Here is a 9,316-nt window from a genome sequence, read left to right on the forward strand (position 1 = left end):
AAATAGATGCACTCCAACTCTAAATCTAATTTTATCATTCTCTAACTCCAAACCCCACTTCCTTTCCCTGCTTTTGGGAGTCAGTGTGGCCCAGAGGCAGGGGGCTGGATTTGAAGTCTGGAGAGCTTCAGTTCCACACCTGGCATCCACAGATAACCAACCATAGGTAAGCTGATGCCCTTCTCTGAGCCTCATTCCTCTCTGGGCTGGCTGCCTTCTGGACTTCCTCTATTATGCCCCAGAAACATCTCCATCCTGGAAGCTCATTCCAGTCCTACAATTCACATATTGGAATAACCTCCAGGTGGTGTGGTATATAGGATAGAGCCCTGGGCCTGGAGTCAGAAAGACCTGAATTCAAATCCAGCCTCAGACACTTACTAACTACATAATCCTGGGTGAGTCCCGTCACCTCTGTTTGCCTCAGTTTCCTCAACTGTAAAATCAGGATAATAACAGCACCTCGAAGGGTTGTTATAAGGATCAAATGAGATAATATTTGTAAAGTGCTTAGCAAAGTGCCTGATACATAATAGGCATGATATAAATGCTTATTCCCTTCCCCTTTCCTTCCCCTCTGCTCCTTTGACCTCTTCTTCTGATTGGATGGGACCTCCCAAAACCTGGCCTTCAGTTCAGGTGCCACCTCCAGAGAGAGAGAGAGGGAAAGGGAGAGAGAGAGAGAGAGAGAGAGAGAGAGAGAGAGAGAGAGAGAGAGAGAGAGAGAGAGAGAGGCCTTTCCTTATCCTCAATGTTGATAGTGCCCCCCTGCTCCCCTCTTCTCCAAATGTCTTAGTATAACTCATCCATGCATGTGTACCATTCCCTTCATAGGATATAAGAAGCAAGGACTGTTTTGGTTTTTCTGTTTCCATGGTGCCTGAGCGCATAGTAGGTGCTTAATCGATGCTTAAGTCGGAGGCAGTGAACTAGGAGAATAGGAATGGATAGAGGAACCGATGGACATAAAAAGCACAAAAAGTAGATTAGTGGAAGAGAGAAGCATTAGAAGAATGGATTCCTGTTGGAAGTTGGAAGTGGAAAGTTAAACATTCAGATATTGGAAATGGCCATCCCTCAATCCATCCAGTCCCCTCTCTCTGTGCCACACTGACATTCACAAAAGCAGGGGGAAGGAAGGTGACTATCCTCAGATGATACAGTCTAAAGTCCATTAGTATGTAGCTGAAATCTAGCAGATAAGGAGATTGTTAGAGTAGAGTAGGCTGAGGAATTCAGAGGTCAGGTGACTGATATCAGCACAAATATTTAAAGTTCCCTTAGAAAGGTAGAGTTTAGAGGAAGACGATTATCCTTCCTGAACTCACTGGGGGGAAAAATATATTGTGACAATGACCTAGATGTCAATAGGTAACAGTAACAGGGAGGAGGAGATGATGGTATGTGAGGGTGGAGAGAGAAGATATCATTGAGAAACAACAGTAGAGAAATGGTCTGGAAGTGGTGGTGGGAAGCAAGGAGTGTGGTGGCTCTTCCTCGTGACCCTCTGAGTCTGGGAGTGTGGGAGGAGTGGGCAGAGATGGTGTGTGATAATGGAAAAATCAATGGCTTCGGAGTCATGGTCATGAACTGGGTTCAAACACTGTATTCCTGGTAAGTTGGTCAGGTCACTTCCCATCCCTCAACCTCATTTTCCTCATCTGTTAACTGGAGGAGAGAATTGAACTAGATCACCTCCGAAGGTCTCTTCCAGCTATACATCTCTGTTACTATGGATCTCTACCCATTGTGCCTAGTCTTCTCTTTGGAGCTAAGTACAATTCCTTTTCTATGAGATAACCTTTCAAATACTCGAAAATAACCAGTATATCCCCACTAACTCATCCCTAGGCTAAATGTCTCCAATTATAAAGTCTTCTGCTAATACCTCAGAGTTCTCTTAGCTTCTTAGGATTATAAGAGCATAGAATTACCCCTGGATGGGACGTTGCAGTCCATCCAGCCCAACCCAGATCTGCCGAGCGCTAATGGGCCCTGCCGAACTGGAAAGTCTCTTGTTGAGGGGCGTTGAAGGGAGATTTGTTGTTGTTATTTTAATTAGAGAGACCTGAGCATGTGTGCAGGCTATCGGGAATTAATTGGCAGAGAGAGATGAGATGCATGAAAAACAGGGACGGAGAAAGGTGCTGGAAGAGGCATAAGAGTCTGGGACTAAGTATGCCCCCACAGGGTTTGCCTAGGCCAGAGATAGGGAACCTGTGGCCTCGAGACCATACGTGGACCTCCAGGTCCTCAAGTGTGGCGAAGGAGAGCCACCTCATTCTCTGAGCATGGAAGGAACGAGATGAGGATGGAGGTATAACAGATAAATAAAAGTAGAGTGGGAAGGAGCAGAGAAAATACAAAGATTGTGATACAAGGTGGAAAGGAGCTTAACTTAACTACGTTTATTAGTGCCTCCTAGGTGCAGGCACTATGCCAGTCACTGAGGCTCCAAAGACAAAAATAAACCATTCCCTCAAGGAGCTTACATTCTACTAGGGGAATACCACAAGTGCACAGAAAAATATGAGATAGGTTGAAAGGGAGAAAGAGGAATTCACATCAGAGGTTTCAGCCTCCTCACAAAGACAGTAGGCAAGACCATCCATCCTATCACTAGCATATGATGTCACTGGTCCTCTTCAGAAACGAAGGATGAATAACAATTGTGAAATCTGAGGCTTTTTCAGAAACCAGGCCTGGGACACTATATTCAGGGTCTAAATGAGTCAGGAGTCCAGGCAAAGGGAGGGTGACCACAAATGATTAAGCAGTTACTTTAAATAAGCAAAATTAAAGGCTAATGAGGTCCCTCTGACACTTAGAGTGCCTGAGTCACTCATTACAAGGAGGAGGGTCAGGATAGGACTAGGGAATGCAGGAGCATGAGATGGGGCTCAAGGATCCCATGTACTAACCCTGTTGCATGTTATTTCACTATTAGAGCTTGATACCTTCGGGCCCTGAAGGCTTTTTGTTCTTTGGGGCCCCAATTAAAATTTGAATACTACAGAACCATGTTTAAGATTTCTCAGTTAATGCCTTGGTTGATGGTTAACATAAACAGCTAAAGACTGGATTGACAGCTGACGCTTTGGTTGACAGGTGAGTTTTTTAAAGTTGGGGATGAGACACAGAAGGGGTGTCTGGGAATAAGCTGGCTGATCTAACCACAGGGACCATCCTGAGTCCATAGTAAATGATGTTCAGAGCTACTTGCTGCTCCTTGTTTAATGAAAGCTTTTGCAACCTGCCCCCTAATTATACACACATAGTGAGTCAGACAGAGGGTCTATCACAGGTGGCAGGCTTATTTATGCAGATGGGCTTCTACCTATATACACAGTGGGGTGCTGGAACCAGCTCAAATCAGCTAGTGAGAGCTGATTGTTAAATTTTCAGTTGAGAAGTTACACCTCAGAAATCAGCAAACACTACAAATCAGGACTTAATTCATTGTTTTGTTGATTGCTCATACTTAAGAAAGTGATGAGGAAAATGTGAGTAATGAAGATTAAATTTAAACATTTAAGAGTGTTGTGCATACTCTCCCCTGATCTGATTGTTACACATTTATCAGCACACCCCTGCATATATGTGGGCATGCATACACAGTGTGATATACACACACGTGGGATCACATAGTTTCAGAGTTGCAAGTGACTCTGTCAGTCACCTGGTCTATCCCATGATCCTCTACAACTTCTTTAACAAGTAGGACTATCCAGTATTTGATAAATCCAAAGACCCCAGCCTCTGGGATAAGAACTCACTATTTGACAAAAAAAAAACTGCTGGAAAAACTGGAAAACAGTATGGCAGAAACTAGGCGTAAACCAATATCTTACACCATATACCAAAAAAGGTCAAAATGGGTACATGACTTGGACATAAAGAGTGATAATATAAGCAAATTAGAAGAGCAAGGAATAGTTTACCTGTCAGATATGGGGAGAAGGGAAAAATTTACAACCAAATGAGATGGAGAGCATTACAAGATGTACAACGGATAATTTTTATTATATTAAATTAAAAGGCGGTTGCACAAACAAATCCAATGCAATGAAGATTAGAAGGAAAGCAGAAAGATGGAAAACACAGCAAGAATTTCTGATAAAGGCCTAATTTCTCAAATATATAGAGAACTGAGTCAAATTTATAAGAACACAAGTCATTCCCCAATTGATAAATGGACAAAGGATATTAACAGGCAGTTTTCAAATGAAGAAATCAAAGCTATGTATAGTCATATGGAAAAATGCTTTAAATCACTGTTGATTAGAGAAATGTACATTAAAGCAACTCTGAGGTACCGCTCTACACCTATCAGATTAGCTAACATGACAGAAAAGGAAAATGATAGATGTTGGAGGGGAAGTAGGAAAATTGGGATACTAATGCATTGTTGGTAGAGTTGTGATCTGATCCAAACATTGTGGAGAGCCATTTGGAACTATGCCCAAAGGGCAATCAAACTGTGCATACCCTTTGATCCAGCAATACCACTACTAGGTTCCAAAAAGATCATTAAAAATGGGGAAAAGAAGTACATGTACAAAAACATTTATAGTAGCTCTTTTTGTGGTGACAAAGAATTGGAAGTTGAGGGGATGCTCATCAATTGGGGAATGGCTGAACAAGTTGTGGTATATGAATGTAGAAGTATACTATTAAGCTATAAGAAATGATGAGCAGGCAAATGTCAGAAAAACCTGGAAAGACTTACATGAACTGATGCAAAGTGAAGTGAAGTAGAACAGGCGAACATTGTACACAGTAATATAGCAACATTGTGTGATGATCAACTATAATACATTTAGCTCTTCTCACCAATGCAAGGATCTAAGACAATTCCAAAAGACTCATGATGGAAAATGCTATCCACATCCAGAGAAAGAACTATGGAGTCTGAATGCAGCTTGAAACATACTATTTTCCATATTATTTTTTCATTTCCCCCCCTTTTGTTCTGTTTCTTTTTTCACAATATGACTAATATGGAGATACGTTTTAACTTGATTGCACATATATAAGCTATATCAAATTGCTTACTGCCTTGGGGGGATGGTGGAAGAGGGAAAAGGGAGAAAATTTGAAACTCAAAATTTTATAAAAAATGAATGTTAAGAAATTATCTTTACATGTAATTGAAAAATATAAAATACTATTTTTTTAAAAGTGAGCATCTTCAGTTGAAGGAGTAACCCACTACTTCCCAAAATAGACCATTCCACTGTGGAATAACTCTAATAATTTAAAAAAATTTTTCTTTTATAAATAGAATTTATAGACACATTTAGGATTATGTGTCTGCAATATCCTTCACTCCTAGTCCTGTCCTCAAAAAACTTCTGACCCTTCTTCCACAATTCTCATGTCCCACCTAAGCCTTCTTTTTTCCAAACATGCCTATTTCATCTTAAAGCCCTTTGCCATCTAGCTATGAGATCCTGGGCAAGTGACTTAACCTCTGTTTGCCTCAGTTTCCTCACCTGTAAAAAGGAGTTAATAGCATCTACCTCGAAAGGTTGTCATGAGGATCAAATAAGATAATGTCTGTAAAGCATTTTATAGGCCTGAACGTGCTATATACATGCTACCTATTATTAACATTATGTTGGACAGCTCCAGATATTAGGAAGTTTTTCATGGGATCAAACCTAAACTTGCCTCTTTGTAACCTCACTCACTGCTCCTGGTTCTGCCCTTTGGGGCCAAGGAGAATATGTCTGATCAACCTACCACATGACAGCTATCGTGTACCCCTTACCTCTTTTCTTCTCCATGCTAAACATCTCCAAGTTCCTGCAAGAGATCTTTTCATGCCACCTGGCCTCCATCCCCTGAACATCCCAGTCTGTCTCCTCTCAAGGGGCTCCAGTTTGTCAACCCATCAGAGATTAGCTGAATGTATTGTGTGTGGCTGAGAAGTTACAATCCATCATTGAACAGACCCAGTAGCATATAACACCTAATCAGCTGATCGTTGCTCTGCCTACTCAGAGTTTGTGGCTTCTGCTGAAATTTTGTGGAAAGAGGTCATTTCTACAAAAAAAAAATTGGGAACCAGTGACCTACAGAATAAGGAGTCTTAAGGTTAGAGTTACATAGCTGTAAAAATGTGCCTCAATGGCACAACCTCCTACCTTCTTATGTCCAGTACTCCAACTCCAATAGGGCTAGCTGCTAGGATGATTACTGGTCTCTCTGGACCTGAACTTAAGCATGTTTTGTCCCAAAAGAATGGAAGGTTGGGAATCCATCTTGTTTCTCTTTCCACCCCCCTCCCCCCCACTCTGTGTTCTCCAAGGTGGCAATGAACCATTGGATAATGAGCTAAAATGGGACACAGTTAGTGGAAACCTTCTGGAGGCAAGGGAAGGAGTCCAACACCCACATCCCATCCCACACAGAATCCCTCAGAGTGAATTAAAGGGGTGCCTAAGCCTAGAGGCAGAACAGACTCAGCAGTGACTGGGGAAGGCAGCAGATATGAGGGAGACACAGTGACTTCCAGGCTGATATCAACAAAGCCCTGAGATTAATACATACAGTCAGCCCACAGCTCCCCATCCCCAAGATCAAGGGTGAGCCTGCTTCTCCCCTTAAGGACCCCCAAAAGTCCAAGGTCATACACATAAAACTAGTGAATAGATAGGGGAAGGAAAAAGGAAAGGAAGGAAGGAGAGGATTGGGAGGGACTGAGAGGTAGCCTAGAACCTCTACCTATAAGCCTGGAGACTCTATTGGCCACAGGATTGGGCTGAGCCCTGCAGCTTCCCTGGGGTCTGGCTAGGCCTGGCCCATCCTTCCTCTTTCCTCCTTCCTATTAAATCTGCTTTCTCTTTCAGCAAGTGGTAGGAGGGGAAGGAGCAGGGGTTGGGCTGCATGAGGTGACCTTTGCCCCCTCCTACCCTTCCCATTCCCCAGGCCCCACAGCAGCCCCTCCCAACAGATCCTGGTTGTAAGTAGAACAGAAGTGCACTTTCTCCAGCCTCTGAGATATCCAAGGTCTCTTTCTCCTTATGGGCCCCATTCCTACCCCCTCCCACCTCATTCTTTTCTTACAGGCTGAACCAGGAACTGTCTGGAGCTTGAGAGGGAGGCAGGCCCTATCGGGGTGGGCCACATGTGGGCCTCGAGGTCCTCAAGTGCAGCCCTTTGACTGAATCCAAACTGCCCTAGATTGACTTTATAACCCAGCCCCTCCTCTGCCTTCCTTCCCTTACTTCAGCACTAGATTTTAAATCAAAAGACCTGGGTTCCAATCCTAGCTTGACCCAGCCTCTACCTATGTCTTAACCTCCCTACTTTTTGCCTAGCTACCCCAATCTTCTCAGTCCCCCAGGTTCATAGCCTTAGAGGCATCTTTGTCTCTTTTCCTCTCTCTAATATCCCATATTCAAACCTTATGAATGCTTCCTCCATAATATTATAGAGGTAAAAACCCAAAGGAATGAATCTCTAATGGTTGAGTTTGAGACACTGGGGTGGGGGGTAGATGGAGGGGTGTCAGGAGAAGAAGGAAGAGTATATTTCAAGGCAGACATATTAAGATTAGTGGAAAGGTAAGAAGGGGAGACCCTCTTGACTCAGAGCCTGGTTAGAGAGACAAGACTCATAGCCAGGAAATAATGAAAGAATTACTCAGGTCAATGGGCCCCAGTAGGGACTGGAGTGAAGGCATTGTTTCTGAATCTAAGCCCTACCTTCTTTCCTTTCCACAACCACTTTCACTCTCCATTTCACATTGGAAAGGGACATTTGTTTTCATGCACTACCAATCTCCCCCCAAACCCACTTCTTCCTCCTGATTTCACTCCTTCTGTCCATGGAACCACCCTTATGCTCATCTCCCATACTGGGCGCTTTCTTTGACTCTCCCCTCCCCCAGCTCATAAAGCACCAGTTGCTAAGGGCAATCTGCTTTCTCTGGGTCACATCCCTCCCATCCAGCTCATCCTTTTGAAAGGACACAGACACAAGCTGGAGAGTATCTGGATGAGGGCAGCTTGGAAGGTGCCCGCCATGTGAAGAAGAATTAAAGCAATTGGGAAAGTTGATCCAGGAGAAATGAAGACTTGGGATGGGGGAAGAGGAAGATATGCCAACTACCTTCAAGTGCTTCAATGGCTGTTTAAGGAAGAGAGAGTAGTCTCGTAGGGAGCTTACTTACTTACTATGTGGCCCATGTGACTTGACCTCTCTGGTCTGCAATTTCCTCACCTGAGAATGAGAGACTAGACTCATGGCCTCTGAGGCCTCTTCCAGCTCTGGGTCTAGCATTGTACAATTGCCAGAGTGCCTGATGCCACTCTGAGGGAGACCCTCATTGCTGCCCTCCTTGGAGATGACCAGAATTCCCTAATAGCTCTCTCTGCCCACCTCTGGTCTCTGGCCTCTCCAAACCATTCTTCACATGCTGCCATCTTCTTCTTCCTTATGCACAGATCTGCAAATGTCTGTCCTTTGCTCAGAGTTCCCTATTGCCCACAGTTAAATGCTAACCCCTTTGACATTCAAGGCCTTTGACAATCTGATCTTACCCTCCCTTTCTAGCAATATCTCATGTCATTTTCCCCATGTGCTTCTCTCTACACTCTGGCAACACTGGACATCCTTCTGTCTTGAACATGCGGCTTCAATGACCATGCCCAGACTGTCCCCTGTGCCAAAAATCCCTATTCCCTCCATTCTTTAACACCCAACTTGTATATGACCTCCTCCAGGAAGCTTTCTCTGATTTTCACCAAAAGGGACAACCCTTCCTTCCTTGGACCTCATTCATTTTGTGTCTTCCTGATGCATTTTCCCTGTCATATCATGGGCCATAGTTATCTGAATTTGGACCTCATATCCCACTATACTGAAGTCAGAGATCTTATCTTTTTTTTTTTTAGGTTTTGCATCTCCTTAAACACTAAGTACAAGGCCTGGCTCATAGTAGGCACTTTAATAAGTACCTTAACAAGTGTAGGTGCTGCCCCCTACAGGTGAGGAATTCATTACATTTTTTCCTCAGGTTGGGACCTAGGAGGGAACTTTGTTGTTTTTTCGTGTCAGTCATGTCTGACTCTTCATGATCCCATTTTGGGGTTTTCTTGGCAAAAACGCTGGAATTATTTTCCATTTCCTTCTCCAGCTCTAGTCTAACCCCTTCATTTGACAAAAGCGGAAACTGAGGCCAGAAGAGGTTCCACTTTGGATTAAGAGTAGAATCCAAGTGTCCTGACTTCCAGTCCCCAGGGCATTTTTACCAGAGGGACATGATTCTTGCTAAGACAGCGAGAAAAGCATCACTAGAATTCTTATG

The sequence above is a fragment of the Phascolarctos cinereus genome, unplaced genomic scaffold, assembly GCF_003287225.1.
Source record: "Phascolarctos cinereus isolate Bilbo 61053 unplaced genomic scaffold, phaCin_HiC Scaffold_726;HRSCAF=1367, whole genome shotgun sequence".
In the NCBI taxonomy this organism is placed as follows: domain Eukaryota; kingdom Metazoa; phylum Chordata; class Mammalia; order Diprotodontia; family Phascolarctidae; genus Phascolarctos; species Phascolarctos cinereus.